We start from the raw sequence: 22,243 nt of genomic DNA on the forward strand, positions 1-22,243 counted from the left end.
AAAAGAAGAAAGAAACAAAATCAACAACACCAACAATTAGAAAAAGAACAACAAAAGAATCCTACAGTATCCAGAAGAAAGGAAATAATAAAGATCAGAGCAGAAATAAATGAAACAGAAAACATAGAAACAAAAACACAATAGAGAAAATAAAAAAAACAAAAAGCTGGTTCTTCAAAAAGATTAACAAAATTGATAAACCACTGGCAAATCTAACAAAAGAAAGAAAGAGAAGATGCAAGTTACAAGAATAGTAAATGAAAAGGTTGTCATCACAACAAAATCAACTCAAATACAAAAGATACTGAAATAATATTAGGAAAAACCATACTCCAACAGATTTGAGAACCTATAAGAGATGGACAAGTATCTGGAATCACAAGATCTACCTAAACTATCCCCCTCAGAGATAGAATACTTGAACAGACCCATAACAAAGGAAGAAATTGAACAGGTCATAAAAAAATAAAAAATCCCACAAGAAAAAGTCCTGGCACTAATGGGTTCACTGGAGGATTTTCCATAATATTCAGGGAAGAGTTGTCACCTATACTACTCAAGCTATTCCAGAACATAAAAAAAGATAGAATGTGCCCAAACTCATTTTATGAAGCAACCAGAACACTAATACCAAAACCAGGGAAAGACATCACTAAAAAGAAAAACTACAGATAAATATCTCTCATGAATATAGATGCAAAAATCTTCAACAAAATCCTAGCCACCAGAATCCAACAATATATATAAAAAAATAATACATCCTGACCAAGTGGGATTCATACCTGGTATGCAAGGATGGTTCAACATCAGAAAAACAATCAATGTAATCTACCACATAAACAAACAAAAGAAAAGAATATATGATTATATCAATCAACACAGAAAAAGTGTTTGATAAAATCCAACTCTCGTTCCTGTTCTGAACTCTCAGCAAAATAGGGATAGAAGGGAACTTCCTCAAAGTATTAAAGGGCATATATTCAAAGCTAATGGCCAACATCATTATTAATGGAGAAAGACTCAAAGCACTCCCCTTACAAACAGGAAATAGACAGGTATGCCTTCTATCACCACTCCTATTTAACATTGTATTGGAAGTCCTGGCCAGGGTAATAAGGCAACAAAGAGAAATAAAAAGCTACAAATTGGCAAAGAGGAAGTAACAGTATTTCTATTTGTGGATAATATGGTTCTGTACATAGAAAACCCAAGAGAATCAGCAAAAAAACTGCTGGAACTAATAGAGAGGTTCAGCAAAGTGGCAAAATACAAGATTAGCACACAAAAATCAGTTGGATTCCTCTACACCAACAAAAAGACCTCTGAAAAAGAAATAAGGGAAACAATACCATTTACAATTGTTGCTGTTGTTGTTGTTGTTATGTGCCATCGAGTCAGCCCCAACTCATAGCGACCCCTCCTTGGGTTTCTGAGGCAGTATCACTATGGAAGTAGGATTGCCCAACCTTCCTTCTTCTAAAAAGGTAAAATATCTAGGAATAAACTTTACCAGAGACACAAAAGACCTATACAAAGAAAACTATAAAATGTTACTACAGGAAACAAGAAGGAATCTACATAAATGGAATAAAATAACCTGCCTTATTCATGGATAGGTAGACTGAATATTGTGAAAATGTCAATACTACCTAAAGTAATCTACACATTTAATGAAATCCCAATCCAGATACCAACAAAATTTTTTAAAGACATGGAAAAATTTATTACTAACTTTATATGGAAAGGAAAGAGACTTCAGATAAGTAGAGCACTACTGAAGAAGAACAAAGTGGGAGGTCTCATATTTCTGGATCTTAAAACCTACTCTACAGCCACAGTAGTCAAAACAGTGTGGTACAGGTATAATGATAGACAGCTAGACCAATGGAACAGAATTGAAAACTCAGAAATAGACCCATCTATTTATGGATAGCTGATCTTTGATAAATGTCCAAAACCCATCAAATGGGGAAGAGACAGCCTTTTTAACAAATGGTGCTGGTAGAATTGGATATCCACTTGCCAAAAAATGAAACAAGACCTGTACCTCACCCATACACAAACACAAACTCAAGTTGGATCAAAGACTTAAGTGTTAAACCCAAAACTATAAAATTCATCAAAGATAAAATAGAGGCAAGTCTAGGATCCCTAATTTATGTCACAAATAGGCTATCAAACATAACCCAGAATGCACAGGTGGTAGAAGAGAAGCTAGATGACTGGGACCTTTTAAAAATTAAATTCTTACATGCATTGAAAGACTTTGTCAAAAGGGTAAAAAGAAAACCTAAAGATTGGGAGAAAATATTTGTCTATTACATATCTGACAAAGGATTTATCTTCAAAATCTAAAAAACTTCAACACCTCAACTCTAAAAAGACAAGCAATCCAATTCAAAAATGGGCAAGAAACATGAACAGACACTTCATGATATCCTGGCAGCCAACAAACACATGAGGAATTGCTTATGATCTTTAGTCATTAGAGAGATGCAAATCAAAACAATGATGAGATGTCATCTCACCCCAGCAATAATAGCAAATTTCAACAGGACAGAAAATAACAAATGCTGGCAAGGTTGTGGAGCAATCAGAACCCTTATACACTGTTGGTAGGATTGTAAAATGGTACAACCATTGTGGCAAATGGTATGGTGTTTCCTTACAAAATTGAAAATAGAAATACCATTTGACCCAGCAATTCCATTACTAGGAATATATCCTAAAGAGGTGAGAGGCAGGACATGAAAACACATATGGACACCTATGTTCATTGCAGCACAATTCACTATAGCAAAGAGATGGAAACAACCTAAATGCTCATTAATAGATAACCAAATTATGGTACATTCATACGTTGGAATACTATGCTACATTAAAAGAACAATGAAGGATATGTGAATCATCTCACAATGTGGATGAGCCTGGAAGACATTATGCTGAGTGAAATGAGTCAATCGCAGAAGGACAAATATTGTATGAACCCATTACTATAAAAAGACAAAGAAGGGTTTGCTTAAGTAAGGGAACTCACTTTGTAGGTTACCAGGGTGGGGAGGAATGGGGAGGGAATATTTTCAAGCTAGTTGGGGGCCACACGCTGAGGTGGATAAGGGGAGGGATGTTACTGAAAGAGTCTGACCACCATGATAACATTAGGGAAAGGGAGGACAACGAATTGTGCACGTAAGATACATACTACAGAGTCTAATACCAGTATATCCACAATACTGCATTACCCTTAACACCAAACACCAGGGTACAAATAAACACATAAATATCTGAGAAGATCAGATGAGGGTCAGTGAACAGGATTATACTCTAGACCAATCTAGAGGGTAATCTTGCACAGATAGCAGTGATACAAAATACCCACAATTCTTACAGAAACAATAGAAGACAGACATAGAGCAATCCCTCACAGACAGCCAGACACTGTGGCAGAGAGATCCAATGGATCTAACAACTCAGGATTATAGTATTGGGGGACACCAGAGTCAATTGGCACAATAAAATAAATAAAAATTTTGTTCCACAACCTACGTTGGTGAATAGCAACTGGAGTCTTAAATGCTTTCAAGCTGCCACCTAAGATGCAGCTAATGGTCTCCTATCATCAGAGATGAATAAGAGTGAAAAAAAAAAGGGGGGCATTTGCATTTGGAAGCAATCAGCCCTAGGACATGATGGGCATTGAGACCAGAAGAACTTGGTGGTGGTCACCTACTAATATCAACCACTTGTGAAAGGATCAAAACTGGAAATCCTGTATAGAGTGGGAGAAAAAACATGGAACAAAATCCAAAAACACAATAATGACCAGAAATACTGGTCCAATGGACTCTGGTGGGACCCCCAATACTATGGCCCTGGGATATACTTCGGGCCTGAAATAAAACTCACACCTGGGGCTGGCTCTTAGCCCAATAGTAAAAAAGATGTACACGAAGACCACTCAACCCAGGATGACACACCTACATACGCTATGGAGATGCATCTTTTAGAGCAATCAACCACAGAACACCAGAGGAGCAACGTTTGCATGGAAAGAAATTCAGGACACACAGGAGTGCATAACTATGAGGGGTGGAGGGTGGGATGTTACTGGGCAGGGAGCAGAGGAGAGTGGGTTAGGTTTAAGGATGGTAATTGGGGAGTGAAACCAAATGTACAGGAAATGTTGAATGTAAAACGAACTCTGCTCTTAAAACTGCACCTAAAGGACACACACACACACAAAAGTTCTAACTTATATAGTGCTGATGATTGCACACCTTGTAAATATACTCTAAGATAAATTGACCTGTACACTTCAATGGGAGAATTTTATGGTATTTGTATTATGTATCAATGACCAAACCAAGCCAAACTTACTGCCCTCAACTTGATTCTGCCTCACAGTGACCCTCACTGGGTTTTCAGGGCTATAAATGTTTATGGAAGCAGACTGGCTCATCTGTCTTCCTAGCTGTTGGTGTGTTTGAAGCACATACTTTTTGGATAGTTGCCAAATGCTTTTATACCACCAGCAATGAAACACAACGTACTGCCATCTAGTCAGATCCGACTCATAGCAACCCCTCCTTGGGTTTCTGAGGCAGTATCACTATTGAAGTAGATTGCCCAACCTTCCTTCCTTCTGAGAAGTGGCTACTGAGTTTGAAATGCCAGCTTTCTGGTTAGCAGTCAAATGCCTTAGGCACTATGTCACCAGAGCTCCTTATATATCAATAAACCTTTTTCAAAAACCAAAACAAAGCATCCATTTATTATCTCATGGTTTCTGTAGATAAGTAATCCAGGCATGGCTTAGTTGGGTCCTCTCCTCTGCTCAAGATATCACGATTGCAGTCAAGGTTTCTATCAGGCTGCATTTTCATCTGATGCTTGGTTACTGGCAAAATTTAGTTTCCTATGTGTAGGATTGATGCTCTCAGCTTCTAGAGCTACTGAATTTCTCTGCCAAGTGACCCTGTCTATGGACAGTTTGTAAAATAGCAATTTGCTTCTTCAAGTTCAGTGGAAGTGTCTCTTTTATTCATATGTGCAAGATGAAGTCTTATACAAGCATATTGTAAGCTAATCACAGGAGTGACATCTTATCACCTTTGCCATGTTTGGTTAGAAACAGGTCACAAATCCCACCTCCCTCAAGGAGTGAGAATTCTACAGGATGTAATATCATGGAGCAGAAATCATGGGGACCATCTTAGAATTCTGCTTGCTAGAATACCCATCTTGTAGACATCCACACTGCAGGGATTTTTTTTTTTTCCTTTTCTGAAATGAGCAAATAGTCTGATTTTCTGAAACTTTTTAAAGGAACCAACTTATCTCTTTCTCTCACCTCTTCCCTTGCCTTCCATTCCATTCTCTTCCCTTCCTCTCCCCCAACCCTCCTCTTTGTTGGGTCCTTTTGGTTAGCAGTCTCCTTCCCTCCCCCTCCTTTGCCCTCCCCAATTCTCCCTTCCTCTCCCCCCATCTCCTCTTCTCTTTTCTCTTTTATTCTTTCTTCATATCTATCTTCTTTTCTTCCCTTCCCTTTCTCTGTCTTTTTCAATTCAACTCTCTCTTTCAATATTTTAAGGAGCTCTGGTGGTGTTGTGGTTAAGGCATTTAGCTGCTAACCAAAAAGTCTGCAGTTAGAACCCACCAGCTGCTCCGTGGAAGAAAGATGAGACAATCTGCTTCTGTAAAGATTTACAGCTTTGGAAATCCAACGGGGGTCACTGTGACTTGGAATCAATTTGATGGCAGTGGGTTTGTTTTTTGGAGAGTTTTCAATATTTTAAGTCCTTTAAAATAAAATAGACTCATTTTAAACGGCTACACCATGAACAATCCATAATAGCTAATTTAGAATATATTGAATTATAAACATTTTGGAGTAGAAGTAGCATGCTGAGAGACCAGTATATTTAAAACTCTAATGGCTGTGGAAAAATAAGATTTCTCCAAAGCATTGTCCACTGTGTGTGCCAAAAAAAAAAAAAAAAAAAAAACTTCCTCCACTGCCTTTAAATGCTTGAAATTAATTTGAAAATGTTTTTATGTAGATTCTTTTAGTTTATGAAGACCTAAAGTGATTTTGTTAGTTTTGGGAGACTTGGAGAAGCTTTTTTCTTTGTCCTTTTTCACAGCAAATCCTGACACACAGCTTGCTTTAACATATGTTTCTCATTCTTATCCCATAGTCCATGTCTGGGTTCGGCAGTCACCTCTGATATACATTTGTCCTTCTAGAAGATACAATTCCACATTAGGAATGCTACCAAGTCTGCCAAACTCTGAATCAGCAATTTTACGAAGTTTGTATGAAGTTACTATTTGTTTCTGAGAATTTGCTTATGAAATTCCCAATTTTAGTGACTCATAGATGCTCCAGATTGAACCACCACATATTAGATCAGCATTTAGTGGGAGTAAGAGCAAAATGAAATACCCTTCTGAAACTCTTGCACTAGAACTGCCTACTTGATAGGAAATAGACTCAAGCCCAGGAAGGTGGTTCACTCTCTTGGAATCCTGGCATGGACACTTTCTTTCATGCTTGGAATCATTTGGTGCACATTTGCTGCATGTTCACAGCAGGGTTCTTTCCTTCTCAGTTAAGGAAAGATTCTGGGGAAAAAAAAAATGGAATGGATGTCAGATATATCCAGGAAAAATGCTCTCACTTGGAGGCCATTGCCCTCGGACAGCGTAGTCTGTCAAGAGTGGAAGGAACATCTAGGCAGTAGGTGGGTTCAGCTGTGAGTGAGTGTCTTCAAAAGGAGCTAATCCTCTTAGCAATTAACTCCAGTCACCTGCCTTCATCCTAGAAGAGGCTGATTTGTTGAGGTGCAGTAGAAATGAGGAGCACTTGGGATATAATCCACGTGCTCAGATCAGAGATTTTGAAAGACTGAGAATTTGGTAAATAGCAATTCTGTCTTAATTAAAAAGATGAGATGGGCAATTGAACAAATTGGTTCCTCAGAAGGAAGACTGGGCAATGTACTTCCATAGAGATGCTGCCTCGGAAATCCAAGGAGGGGTCATATGTATATGTGTGTGTGTATGTGTGTGTACGTTAACAGAGAGAGAGAGATTTATTTCAAGGAATTAACTCGTGCAATTGTGAGGTCTGGGAAATCCGAAGAAAGTGACAGATTGGAAACTCCTGCTTAGGCTCTCATCCCCAAAATCTATAAGTCAGGGTATGGAAAGAATGCAGAGTGAAGAAAGAGAGTTCTACCAAAACACCTCTTCAGAGTTTGGAAGTAGAACACACCACAAACTCCCTTTTCAACTGATTGACCACATTACATTAGATTATATTGTGGAAAGTGATTACATCAAGTTACATTACATTACATTACTTTAGACAGCAACTAGACTAGTGTTTGGCTAAACCACTGAGAATATAGCCTAGCCAAGTTGACACATAAAATTAACCATCACAACTATCTTTGGCTGGATTCTGTAGAGAAGCACAATGATTGAAGCTTATATATACATGTAATTTAGAGAGAGAGAGTGAGAGTGATCTCAAGGAAATGGCTCACATAGTTGTAGAAGGTGACAAGTCCCAAAGCCGTGAATCAGAAGCTGAAGTCTTCTCCTGACATATTAAGCTACAGGGGCTGATGAACACAAGATCAGCAGGCAATACAGCTGGTTTGAGAGGCTGAAGCATCCAAGACAAGCAGGTAAGATGCAGGTTGTGGGCTCACAAACTGCAAAAACAACAATCCCAAGATCAGCAGGCAATATAGCAGGTAACTTGTTCAAGTCCAGGAATGAGAAATGATGATAAGCCAGATGCAGGATCCAGATCTAGCATAAAGCCAGAGATCTTTGCCAGGATGTTCATGCATACTGGAAGCAGGCCATATCCCTGAGGAAATCCCATTTCACTGATTGGCAGCTCATAGCAGATCTTATCATGGGTATCATACATTTTATTAGATCTCATCATGGACGATGACTACATCATAACTGATAAATCACTGAGAATCATGGCCCAGCCACATTGACACACAACCAAAACTATCACAACAGGTTTAACTCTTTCCAATAGAAGAATGAAGTTATCTGATTTAGGATATGGAGGAACGGTTAGTGCTCCCATCTTTCAACATCATCTAAGAATATTCCAACAAGGAATCTTCTCACACAGAGCACATAACAACTGTACCAGTTGAATCACATTGAATATGCTTCTAAAAGTGTTTTGTCAAAGGCTACTTGAGCTTATTTATCTATATGGTTTAAAGAATTCTACTGACCCAGATGTTATTGGCCATGATAAACATTTGGTTTAAACTTTAAATAAAAGCAAAAGCTGAATTATTGGAGATCTGAAACTGGTTTTTCAGCAGAAGAACATGATGGGAAGGACTGCAGGTCAGGGCTAGATGGAAGATCAGATTCTGGGGTCATTTATTCAAGAGCCTGGAATGAAGCCCCATGCTGGGGAGTTGGAGAATTGTGGGCTTGGAACCAAAGGCCTGACAAGGAGTCCCCTGCCATGGAGAATCATAGGTCCCTTAGAGTTTCAGTTCTACAGTGAATGAGATGATGAATGTGACAATTCTTTATAAACTCGAATACTCATGGACTCTAACACTTGAAAATCATGTGAAACATCCCAAACAGTCTGTCAGCCTAGGAAGTTGTTCTCAAAGACACCAACACACAGTTTCTCTGAGGGGTCAGAAAAGGAAAATGCATCACCTGGGGGAGGATTTTCAGAAACACAGGCCTGCTATCAGCATCCCTACTGCTTCAAAGAGACATTGAGCTGGGCCCACTTGCCTATTGGACCTGTAAAGGAGCTGGAGGCTAACATGGCTACTTTGCTTCTAGGCCAGTGAACAACCATTGTTCAAGATAGAGCCTGGTTTGAGGCCATTTGCAACTTGTCATTCTCCTCTATTTTTATATTTACCCTTTTTATTTCTTGTTTTCTGAACCAAAGGGAAAATTGCACGTCTTCTAAGTAATTCGTATCAGTATCTAAGTGGTTTTTCCAATATGGCACTGTGTAAGACCTACTTCTGTGTGGTTTGTGGAACCTCACACAGGGAATCCTACAGAGCAGTGTGTGGGCCAGGTCTGCACACCCTTGGCCCCAGAAGCTCCATTAAGATATCCAGGTAAGCCACTGAACTACTCTGTTACTCTGTCTACACAGTAATAATGGGTCAGTTTAAAATCCATTTATTCATGATTTATCAATCAAGTGCCTCCTGACTGTGATTTAGCTTCTCATCTAGAATAGCTTTGAGGAGAAAATGCATCAAAGAAGCTGATGTGAATGGTCCATGGGGAAATTAATACCCTGAGTCTATGGTATACGCTTCAGGCCCATAAGCATTTTTGGGTGTAGGAGTTCCCTTCATATACTGGCTAACACTGGACTCTGGTGGCATAAGTGCAGTTGGCCACCTCACTGCCCTATCCATATAAGTCTGTTCTGATTGTCAGATATTGTGTGCACTCAGAGTATGACTCCTCAGTCATGTCCCAATACCTCCTTGCTGCTGAGAACCAAGAAACCATATCAGCTGGACTCAGCAGCCTGGGACTTAGCATGCTGCACTAGTTACAAACCAGGACACATATGATTAAACACCCAGCCTAGCTAGCCAGCCAACTGGACAGTCAACAAAGCACATATGGAGAGGCCCAGCCTGTCCTTTTGGTCTGTGATGAATGGATGGTAAGAAAGCCAGGGTTATTCTCAAATTCCTGAGGACAGATAAATCTGCTCTCTGCATACAATTAAGGAGAGAAAAATAGAGAAGATTGAAATATGTGAGGGAAAAGTGAAAAGGAACACTGCTGCTTTGGACCGCATTGTTAATAAATTAGAAATTGGTATGAAATTAGAAATCACCTGAATGATGGAAAGTTTGGCAGTTCTTTTGTTGAACAAAATAAAGATCAGGATTTTCATAGGCAGAGTTCTGCTTTTTGATTGTAGGCATAACATTGAAACGCACACATATATTATTGAACTTAGTAGATTGTATGTAAAAGAGACAATTAGAAGATGAAATTTTTTATTTACTTTAAAAAGTTTTCTAGTTTGTCAGATAGGTATGAGACATAAAAGAGAAAAAAGGTGACCTCCATCAGTAAGCTCTAATGTCCACAGAGGCCTCCATAAGAAGATAAAAACAAATCTTGGCTATTAGCATCTTGATGTGCCACAAACTTTCGTGACTCTTGCTTGTGGATTTTTCTGGCCTATAAATTTGCAGATAAATCTGAAAGATCAAAGTTCAACGCCCTGTGTTGGAGTCAAATGGTCATTTTACCATCTACTACTCAATTAAGTTCTTGTGGTTTCATTTATTCTGCTGTGGTAGCAGGAGTGAAAGAAGGGTCTGGTTGTGCAGGTGGTCACAACAGAGCTTCCTGGTTGCACATGAGGCAGTCTTTCTTCTGGTTTTGAAAGCTCATATTATGCACTATCTCTATGCTAACCCCTGAACTATGTATGTGTTTTGGGCCAGAGAGGGCCTATGGTAAGGGCTGTATAATGGCAGAGCCCAGCACTCTGTTTTCCTGTATCCCATGTACATCTCCTTCCACTTACGTGGGAATCACTTTAGGAAATTTATAAGTAGAAGTATAGATTTCCAGCACCCCACCTATGCTTGCTAAATCAGATTGTCTTGAGGTGGCCCTCACATCACTTGAGATCCTGTTACAATGCCAATTTGGATTAGTGTATCTGGGTGGGCATGAATAATTCTGAGGCTACCCGTCTATTGTCAGTTTTGGGATTCAAAGGTTTTAACCTTGTTACTGAAAGCATTGTTTGTAGACCATTAGCACAGGCTCACTTGCAAGCTTTTTAGATGTGCAATGTCAGGCCACATTTCAGACCTACTAAACAGGATTCTACCCTTAACAGGATGCTTGGATGGTTTACATGCATATTAACTTTTGAGAAGCACTGTCCTTAGAACACAAGGAGAGACTGAGTTTCCCAAGCAACTATTCTGCTATTAATTTAACAAGAGTGGAACTCTTTGCTCTAAGGAAGCAACTGAATTCCAGGGAATCTCTAGGGCCTTGAAGCTACCATTATTTTATTTTGTATAAAGAACCATAGTCAGATTTTGCCTCTTACTCATCAAGATCATTTTGTTATTCAGACAAATATACATTGCATTAGAGTAAATTTTATATTTGATGTGGTGACTTTAAGGCACATTTGGTGAGAGTTTGCTTGAAATGGATTATTTCCCATTGATATTTCCCTTTTGCCGATTGTAGTAGTTCTAAACCTTGCAGATATGTATGGGTACGGATGATTGACAGTGTTAAAAAATGTGGTCAACTTGAAACATTGAAAATATATGTTTCTCTTTTAGTCAAAGCAATCAGGGATCTCTCTCTTCTTGGTCATCTCAGGATCTGGCTCTCTGTGCTGCTTATAGAATTAACCCAAGTGTACTGGGGAAGTGTCCGTGTCACACCTTCCATGAAACTGCAAATTAGTTTCCTGTCTTGTATCTCTGATCTTCTTAGGGGTGTTTCCAAGTGGGAGCTGTGGTAGCATAGTGCCTAAGGCATTTGACTGCTAACCAAAAGGCTGGCAGTTCAACCCACCAGCCATTCCCTGGAAGGAAGATTGGGCAATCTACTTCCATAGTGATACTATCTCAGAAACCAAAGCAGAGGTTGCTATGAGTTGGATCCAACTCCACGGCAGTGAGTTTGTTTGTTTGTTTGTTCCAAGTGCCTGATAAGATCAAGCTTAAGAAAGGATCAAGTAAAAGTCAGTAAGAAATACAAGGGATGATTTCAGGTACCTCAGGAATGAGTATTTACTTGCTCCCACCCACGACACTGGGCAGTTCTTCAGCACAAGAGAAGACATTTAAATTCATTATTTTAATGTAGACTAAATTAAAGTGGGCTGTGTTACATTGCAGACCTCAGGAAGGTGGAAATGACTGATATTCCCAAAAGCGGGACTGGGTATGCAGGAGTTGGATAATGACATGTGGCTTCCTGCAGTGATTGGAGTGGTCCTCATGAAGGTGTCAAGGGCTGGCCTCATAACTTCCTTAACTGTGTTAGGCCCAAGTGTAATTTTCCTATTTGTTTTAGAGATTTCTGTCAGCTCAGAGACTCACAGTCTTCCTCTGAGTGGTGTCATCTCATAAGAGTGGTCTGTTTAAAATTTTGCACACTTAAGTTAGATCAGGACATTTGCTGGACCTTAATCCCTTCTTCCTTCACTTTAGGCTTTAGCAAACTCAGCCTCCCCAAGTCCTGATTTCCCAGTCAATGATTTACAAATGCTCACACCTGTAATTGGATTTACAATCTGCAGAGCAACTCCATGAAATATCTAGATATTCCAAAATGCACTCTAGAATAGCACTAGAATTTCCCAGCAATACAGACTCCAGGAGATCAGTTAGCTTGGGTTGCCCAGGATAATACAGACTCTTTGGTACCATGAGAGAAAAAAAAAAAAATAGAGTGAGTTTACTTAGGAGGAAGAATGTGAGAGGTAAAGTTTAGAAATAAAAATAATTTAAACAATGTTTCTACAAGTGTATTTGTAAAGGGACAAGGTTGTAGTCACTTCTTGGCTTTAACCAGCTACCCAGAGAGAGCAAGTAGTTGGACCTGTGGGCTCAGGACTATGGTCTCAGGGGACATCAAGCTCAATTGGCATAACATACTATATAAAAACATTGTTCCACATTCTACTTTGTCAAGTAGTGCCTGGGAGCTTAAAAGCTTGCAAACAGCCATCCAGATGCAATGATGGGTATCTCCTCGCCCAGAGCAAAGAAGAATGAAGAAAGCCAAAGATGCATGGAAACAATCAGTCCAAGTAACTGGCATACCATGCGATCCTCAGTCTATATGACTATGAGACCAGAAGAGCTAGATGGTGCCCGGCCAGCACTATCAACCACTTGGAGGGGGATCTATGTAGGAGATTCTGGATAGAGTGGGAGAATAATGAGGAACAAAACTCAAAATCATATAAAAGGGGGGAAGACCAGGTTTGCTTGTCTGATAGAGCTTGGTGGCACCCCTAAGACTATGCCCCTTAGCTGGCCTTCACGTCTGGAATTGAACCCACTTTAATGGCCTCCAACCAAACAAAAGACAGGCATATAAGCTGAACATTTACATTAGGTAGGTAGACTCCTTGAAGAGATCAATCATGGGAGAACAGAAGGGCTGTGTATGCACAGGGAGACAGCTCAGGGGGCAAGAGTACATGGGAGAGAAGGACACAGGGAAGAGGTAACTATGGGGAAGAAGTGGGAGGGGAGCTGTTGCATTGTGGGAAAATGTAGTAAATGTCATGAGACAAAGTATGTGAGCTGCTGTATGGAAAGTAATTTGCTCTGTAAACTTTCACCTAAATCACAATATTTTTTTTAAAAAAATAAATGCATAATTTAAACAAAAATTCCTGAAAGACTATATGTAGTACAGAGCTGGCCAACTCTCCGTATATACACAATTTTAAAATTGCTGAACTTACCACTGTAGGTACCATTTGTGAAACCCATGAGCTTCAAATTTTGCATCCATTTAAAGGGGATATTAATACCACTTGGGCTCAAACAGATGGTCATCATTATCATTACTACTCATCAAGGAGGGGTATGGGCAAGAGTACCCCAAAGCCATCTTGGAGTCCTCATGAGCTAAGTAACTCCCTGTCAGTGTCCATACAGCCATGAGGCTCTGGTCCTTGATTAATGCAATGACTGATCCCTATGCCAGGAGAAGGAAGGGAACCCACAGTTAGCAATTTCAGCACCTTTTTTTTTTTTTTTTTTTTTTTGACAATGTTCCTTCCCCTCCCATCCTAACCCTGGTAACCAACAAAGAAAGTTTCCTTCCATATATAAACCTTTCCTTGACTTTTTACATTATGAACTAATATTGTATTTGTCCTTCTGTGATTGACTTATTTCACTCACCATAAAGTCCTCCAAGTTCATCCACGTTATGCAGTGTTTTGCAGATTCTACATTATTCTTTAGTGTTGCATATTATTCCATTGTGTGTCTGTACCATAGTTTGGTTACTCATTCTTCTGTTGATGGGCATGTAGGTTGTTTCCATCTTTTTGCTATTATAAATAATGCTGTGATGAACATGGGTGTGCATACATCTGTTCTTGTCCTGACTCTCACTTCTTTAGGATATATACCTAGTAATGGGATTTCTGGGTCAAATGATATTTCTAATTCCAGCTTTTTAAGGAATCATCATACTGCTTTCTACAGTAGTTGTTCATTTTATAGTCCCACCAGCGGTATATGAGGGTCACAGTCTCTCCACATCTTCACCACCATTTGTTATTTTCTGTCTTGTTGAACTTCCAACACTTAATCTTAATGGAGATCCTATGTATGTAACTGCTTCTCTCACTTCTTTCAGAATTCTCTCTTCGTCTTTAACTGTTGAGAGCCTGACTATGATGTGTCATGATGTAGACCTCTTTGGATTTATCCTGCTTGGAATTATTTGAGCTTTTTTGGTTTTGTAGACTCATATACTTCATTAGGGTGAGGAAATTTTCTGTCATTATTTCTTCAAATATTCTTTCTGACTTTTTCCCTCATCTTCTGGAATTCTCATGATGGGTGGATTTGGTCTTTTGTTGTCCCATAATTCCAGTAAAATATGCTCAGCCTTTTTGCACCTCCATTCTTTTTGCTCTTTAATATCTGTAATTTTAACTATCTTATCATTTAATTCCTTGATTCATTTTAAATTCAATGTCTTTTATTAACAACATGTTTCACTCTGAAGTTCTATAAGAGTGCAGAAATATGGGGAATCTGAAGAGGTTTCCCATTACCCAGGCTCTCTCAGTGATTGCTAGAAATTCTCAGGACTTAGGAGTCCCTAGTCACCCTTGGCTCAGGCTTATTCCTGGAGGAGCCATTTCATTTTATGGGAAGGTTTTAGTTTTCCCTTATGGTGTGAGATGATCCCAGCAGACACTGCACTGATTATGAGAAAGAACCTAAGAACTACTCATTGTTGGGCTTCCCAGAAGGCAGGCCTGGCCTGGAGGAAGCAGGTATTGGGGCTGAATGGGAAGAGTTGGTGTTTTTCCCTCCATCACTCCTGCCTGATGCCTGGGTGCTTCCTCAGAATGAAAGCAGTTCCAATATATAGTTTGTAAGTTGTAAAGCTACAGAATTGTGCCCAAGGCTCAGATCAAAGTGTGACATACCTCTGGTTCCTGTAGTACTAAGGTATTTCTCCCAAGTATTTCTTTAAGGTCCTATATCAGCTCCCTTGCTTTCACCTGCTTACCTCTTTGAGATGGTCATGATTAGATATGAATGAGAATGTGTCTTAATTTCCTAATCCTGTTGTAACAAAAATGCCAGAAATAATAGCTTTAAAGGAGCTCTGATGGCATAGTGCCTCAGCCATTTGACTGCTAACCAGAAGGCTGGTGGTTCAAACAAAACAGCCACTCCTCAGAAGGAAGACTGGCCAATCTACTTCTGTAGAGATATTGCCTTGGAAACCCAAGGAGGGGTCACTTCACTGTAAGTCAGAATCGACTCAATGGCATTGAGTTTGTTTGTATTTGTTTTGTAATGGCTTTAAAGAACAGAAAACTATTTCCTCACAGTTTAGGAGACTAGATGTCTGAATTCAGTGCACTGGCTCTAGGGATATCTCATTCTGTCAGCTCTGGGGGAAGATACTTGTAACAGCTTCTGTAGACCCAGTGTTCCTTGGTTCCTTGACATTTTCACATGTGCTTCTGTCTTACCCAGTTTGTGCTGGCTTGTCTCTGTGCCTAATCATTTTTTTTTTTTTACCTCAGAAGTGATTAGGTTTAGGACACATCTTACACTGATATGGTCTCATTGTATAAAATAGAAAACCCTATTCCTAAATGGGATCACATCCACAAATATAGGGTTAGGATTCCAATATGTATCTTGAGGGGACACAATTCTATCCATAACAGAGTCCTTCAGTCTTACCTATTTTAGGACCAATTTTGGACCCTGTAAATAAACATCATTTCTTTGGTTTTGAAGGAGTAGAAATGAGGTAGTTTATTCTAAGACATGGGTGTTAACTTATTTAGGCAATGATTTCCAAAATTTTGCTTCTTTGTGGAATGTGGGTGTAGGTACCATCTAGCCTGGTAATGGGTATTGATGGATGTACAGTATGTTTTGGTTACCTAGTGCCACTCTAACAGAAAATACCACAAATGGGATGGCTTTAACAAACAGGAGTTTATTCTCTTACAGTTTGGGAGGCTAAAAGTCTGAGTTCAAACTGTCAGGCTTTAGAGTCTGGGTGAAAACTCCTCAAACTTGGGCTTCAGCTCTGCCTTTTGCTCCCAGCCCACTGAAGGTAGAGGCATCTTTTCACTGAGGCAGCTGCTGGCTGCTGAAGCTGACAAACCCAAAGTCAAAAAGCGAAAAGTCACAGTCTCAAGCTTACCATACAACACTAATTCAAGTCCAGAGAAAGTCTCAACATCAGTAGGGCATGGCAGGCTGCTGAACAAGAAGTTGGCTACTTGCAGGGTTCAAACATGCCAACAAGGTAAAAACCTTCCTCAAAGCTGATTCTTATATACTGGAAACAGATCACATCTCTAAAGCAGCTACTCAGCTGCTCCAGTAGATTCCACCATGGAATTGATTGCTAATGTCTCCATGGGGAATAACTACATCCAGTTGCCCAGCCACTCAACAAAGCCCAGCTAAGTTGACAGACAACCTTAACTTCCACACAATATTTCACATACCTCCTGATGAGAACCATGTTGGGAGAGAGGAAAGGAAGGTTCATTGGATATGCATTACAACGCACATGTGTCCAAAATAACATGAACCTCTTGGAGCCGCACAGCTCAGCCAGAAAGCTCTTAAATGAGTTTTTCTGTGGAACTCCTAGAACCTTATCTTTTTTCCTTTGGCAGTAACAGTGTCAAGAAGTCTTTTCACAGGACTTGGCTATTTGAAATTCTGCTTCCACCTGCAACAGGGCAACAAAAATGAAAAACATAAAAAGCACAGAAGAAAAAAATTTAAAATTAATAGAATTAAATTTTAAGCTTTTGATTTGATTTGGATTTCCAAATGAACAGGAAAAATTCAGTGGCTCCATCTCACTAGCAAAGATAATAATTCTAATTAAAATGTACTACATAAAGTTGTAGGCAATGGAGGATATTTCCAATGTTGATAGACTATGAAACATGAGAGCAAAGGCTGTTTGTTCCATTTCAGGAAAATCATGAGACTATTTGAGATCTTTTGGAGAATTTACCCACTGAAAGCTAATACTTTCCCAAATCAGGTGGAGAAATAGCAGTTTGATTGAACTGAGGACTTCGGCCTGCCCTGAAAATGAGCTGATAATCAAGTGGCAGCTTCTTCCACTTCTCTTCCTCCTCCTCCACCTCACCTCTCTCCTCTTCCTTCTTCTTATAAATTGTATGTTTCAAAAATATTTTAAGATTTACAGAACAATTGCAAAACTAGTACAAAGGGTTCCCACATACCCTTCACCCAGTTTCATGCATTGTTAATATCTTACATCATTAGAGTACCTTTGTCAAAAATAGGAAACTTACATTGGTACATTATTGTTAACTAAAATCCACAGTTTATTTGGATTTCACCAGTTTTTCCATTGACATCCTCTTTCAGTTAAGTGACCCATTCCAAGATATCACATTGCATTTAGTTGTCATGTCTTCCAGTTTCCTCTGGTCTGTGATAGTTTCTCCCACTACAATTTTTTCATAATCTTGACAGTCTTGAAGAAGATAGGCTAGGTATACTTTAGAATGTTTCTCAAACAAAGTTAATATAATATTTATTTTTCTCTCATGATTAGACTGGGTTATGGGTTTTAGAAATAATACCACAGAAGTGAAGTGCCCTTCTCAACACATCATGTTGTTGTTGATGTTGTTTGCCATTGAGTCAGGCCTGACACATAGTGACCCCTCCTTGGGTTTCTGAGGTGGTATCACTATCGAAGTAGATTGCCCAACTTTCCTTTTGAGGAGTGGCTGGTGGGTTTTAACTGCCAGCCTTCTGGTTAGCAATAAAGTGCCTTAGGCACTATGCTACCAACACATCATATCAGAGGGTATATAGTATTTACTCAATATCATCAGTGATCTTAACTCTCATCACTGGATTTAGGTGGTGTTTCCCAGATTTCTCCACCATAAAATTAACTATTTTCCCCTTTGCCTACTCTATTTGTAAACAAATTACTAAATCTAGCCCATTCTCAAGGGGGGAAACAGATGAAATTAACCTTCACCTCCTGGAGGGAAATCTCCACATTTATTATTTGGGATTCTTTGGGCAGCTACAGATTTTGAGAGTTTTTTAATCCCTCAATTACATTAAACTAACTTTGGATGAGCTGTGACTCCAGGGTCACAAACCTTTAAACATAGAATTGATTGATCTCATGCAGAATATGTTTTCTGGCCACAGTGAAATTAGGTGTAAAAATGGCATGGTATAGTATTATGGGGAGAAAAGGATCAATATCAACAGCCCAAGGCTGATCTCTATGAGGCAGATGTCAGACATGCCTCCATCTTCTCATCTTTTTACCAAGTCTCACACAAACTATTCCTCTTACAGTACTCTCCACTTCTCTACTGGGTTCAAAAATTCATTGTAAAGTCACACAATTCACAGACCATACTCAGGGTTATGGGCTTTATTAGGGAAGTATCAGGATACAATTTAAGACCAGAATCAACTTAGAAGTAAAAAGAATAACTCAGAAGACAATTCTTAACTAGGTTAGCTTCTTGTTGTCCACTACCACTTGGCCCTGCTTGGGGAATTCTTGGGCAAATGTTACAGCTCTCAGATCTGTGGATCAGCAAGCCCCAGCCCAGCCATCTCAATCCAATGTCCTGGTTCTTCCTATCTCATGTCATTACACTTTTGCTACTACTGCACCATCTGTGCCATCATCTCTGGCTGTCTTCCATTTTATAGTCCAATCTCTATTGCCCACTGTTTCCCTTTAGGTTTTATTATGGCAAATCTGACCAATCCACTCATTAGCATTCTATATACCTTATTAGAATGGTACCACCCCCAAGGATGCCAAACACTATATTTGCATTTTTTAGAAAGCTAACCAATCCCCTGGATGGGCCAAAATCACTTTTTTCTATAATCTCACTAAGTCATTTTGTGGAAATTAGAAAGATTATGTTTAGAGAGCCAAATTAAATAATTCCCTGCACCACAGGTCATCCACTGGCTCTTTTAGCCATTGGGCCTTTCATGCTTGAAGGGTTAACTTCCCTCTTCCAATCATTTTACCTTGAAAAAAGTCTTTAACAATTAGTCCTTCAGTATGCCAAAGTGTTCTCAAGGTTAGGTAACTCAGGTATCAGCCATTTAGATCTACTGAAAATATCCATTAGATTTTGTTACATTCTCTAAAGGTTGTGTTGACCTCAGATTCTCTGGCCTCTGATAAAATTTAACTGACAGAGGATTATTCCCTTGCTCTGAGCCTCAGAAGGTATCAATCAGCATGGCAAAACTTTTAAGAGACTTTAGGTTTGGCCACTGTGCTCCAGTTCAGCAGTGCTTTACCCTTTAGTACACTCTTTGGCAGTTACTGCTGCTACAATTACAGTTTTACAATCATAATTAACTCTGTTAACAATCAACATTCACAACCAAATCATATAATCCTATCAGCATCGTTCTCCATCCTCACTTTCCCAGACACATCAGAAAAAGAGGAAACTATTCAATGAGGGATTCTTCCTTGTCTCCCTCATTTTGAGTCTAAACATTCTTGTGAAACAATGCCATTCAGTCAGTTCATACATTTATCTTCCCCACTACCTTTCTTACACATGTTAGATAGACAATTTCTAAATTGTCAATTCCCATCAAACCAGTATTGAGGAGTCAAGCATGTTATTTGCCTGAAGTATCTTCTGTTCCAATAAAAATGGAATATCTGCATCCATAAGCAAAGTTCAGTTCATAGAAAGCCATCAAATTGCAACAATTTATAACAGTTCATGGTGTCAGGAGCCAGGGATGAGCCAGAGCCGTGGGAACCCAGGTAAGGAGAGGCAGACAGGCCCCACACCCAGATGTGAGAAGTGGAGAAAGAGCAGTGATGAGACAGAACCAAGGGGTCCAGGTAAGGGGAGGGAGACAGACCCCACACCAAAGAGGCAGAAAGTGGGGGGAAACTTTGGGACCACAGATCTGCAGAATCCAGGTAAAGAGAGGGTGGAGAAGTTTCAAACAGCTAAGAGAGACAAATTTGTCTGTCAGTTTGTGGTTGTGTGGTGGATTGTGTGTTGCTGTGAGATGTGAGGCTGTGTCACTGGTGTCTCTAATGCCAGCAGGGTTGCACATGGTGCACAGTTTCAATGCATCTTACACACTGACACAGACTAGGAAGAAGCAAGGGGCCATCCAATTCTCAAAGAATTGGCCAGGGAAAACCTTATGAATAGCAGAGAAACATTATCTGATATATTACTGGTTAACTTTATGAATAACCCTGAAACATTGACCAATAGAGTGCGGGAAGACCAGCCCCTTAGGCCAGAAAGCATTCAAAATATGAGTGGGAAAGAGCTGCTCTGCTATCCCTGCTATACTTGAGCTCATCACTGCAGCCACTGTGTGAATTGATCTTCTTTTCTCATCTTTTTAATGACCTCTTGCTTTCTTCTTGGATGATGCTCTTGATATCATCCTACAATTATTCTGGTTTCGGTCACTGGTGTTCAATGCATCAAATCTATTCATTAGATGGTCTCCAAATCTGGGAGAGATTTATTCAAGATCATATTTTGGCTCTCATGGACTTGTTTTAATTGTCTTCAACTTCATGTTGAATGAGCCTATGAGCAGTTCATAGTCTGTTCCACAATCAGCTCCTGGCCTTGTATTGGCTGAAGATATTGAGCTTTTCCATCACCTCTTGTCACAGATGTAGTCAATCTGATTCTGTGTATTCCATCTGGCAAAGTCAACATGTATAGCAGCTGTTTGTGTTGTTGAAAAAAGGTATTTGCAATGAATAAGTCATTGGTCTTGCAAAATTCTATCATGAAATCTTCAGTGTTATTTCTGACACCAATGCCAAATTTTCCAAGCCAGTGATTCTTCTTTGTTTCCAACTTTTGCATTCCAGCCAACTGTGATAATTAACACATCTTGATTGCATGTTTGGTCAATTTCAGACTGCAGAAGTTTATAAAAATCTTCAATTTCCTCATCTTTGTCTTTGGTGGTAGGTGCATAAATTTGAATAATAGTTGTATTAACTGGTCTTCCTTGTAGGTGTATGGATATTATCCTATCACTGACAGCATCGTACTTCGGGACAGATCTTGAAACATCCTTTGTGATGATGAATGCCACGCCATTCCTCTTCAAACTGTCATTCCCAGCATAGTAGATCATATGGTTGTCTGATTCAAAATAGCCAAAACCGGCCCATTTCAAATCACTAATACCTAGGACATCAATCTTTATGCATTTCATTTCATTTTTATCAACTTCCAATTTTCCTAGATTCATACTTTGTACATTTCATGTTCCTATTATTAATGGATGTTAGCAGCTGTTTGTCCTCAATTTGAGTTTTGTCACATCAGCAAATGGGGGTCTCGAAAGCTTTACTTTATCCATATCAGTAAGCTTGGTTCTACTCTGATGATGCAGCTCCTTTCTAGTCATATTTTGAAAGCCTTCTGGCCTAAGGCACTCATCCTCCTGCACTGTACTGGATAATTTTCTGGGCTATTCATAAAGCTGCACAGTAATGTATCAGACAGTGTTTCTCTGCTATTCATAATTTTTTCCTGGCCAATTCTTTGAGAAGTGGATGGCCTCTTCATTCTTCCATTCAGTCTCAGTCTGTAAGCTACATTGAAACCTGTGTACCATGTGCAACCCACCCAACAGTTGAAACACCAGTTACACAGCCTCAAGCCTCATAGCAACATGCAAGTCACCACAGTACAACAAACTGACAGACAAGTTTGTCTAGCTTAGCTGTTTGAAACCTCTTCACCCTCCCCTTACCTGGATCCCTTGTACTGCTCTGCTCTGTTGTCCCCTCTGGCTTCTATTTTCTCCACTTTCATGACTGGTGGGGATGGGGACTGGGACCTTCCCCTTACCTGGATCCCTGGCTGCTGCTCTTCTCTTCCTAGGCATTAGTG

This window comes from Orycteropus afer, unplaced genomic scaffold (assembly GCF_000298275.1).
Source record: "Orycteropus afer afer isolate SDZICR_OR568_19922 unplaced genomic scaffold, OryAfe1.0 scaffold00156, whole genome shotgun sequence".
NCBI lineage: Eukaryota > Metazoa > Chordata > Mammalia > Tubulidentata > Orycteropodidae > Orycteropus > Orycteropus afer.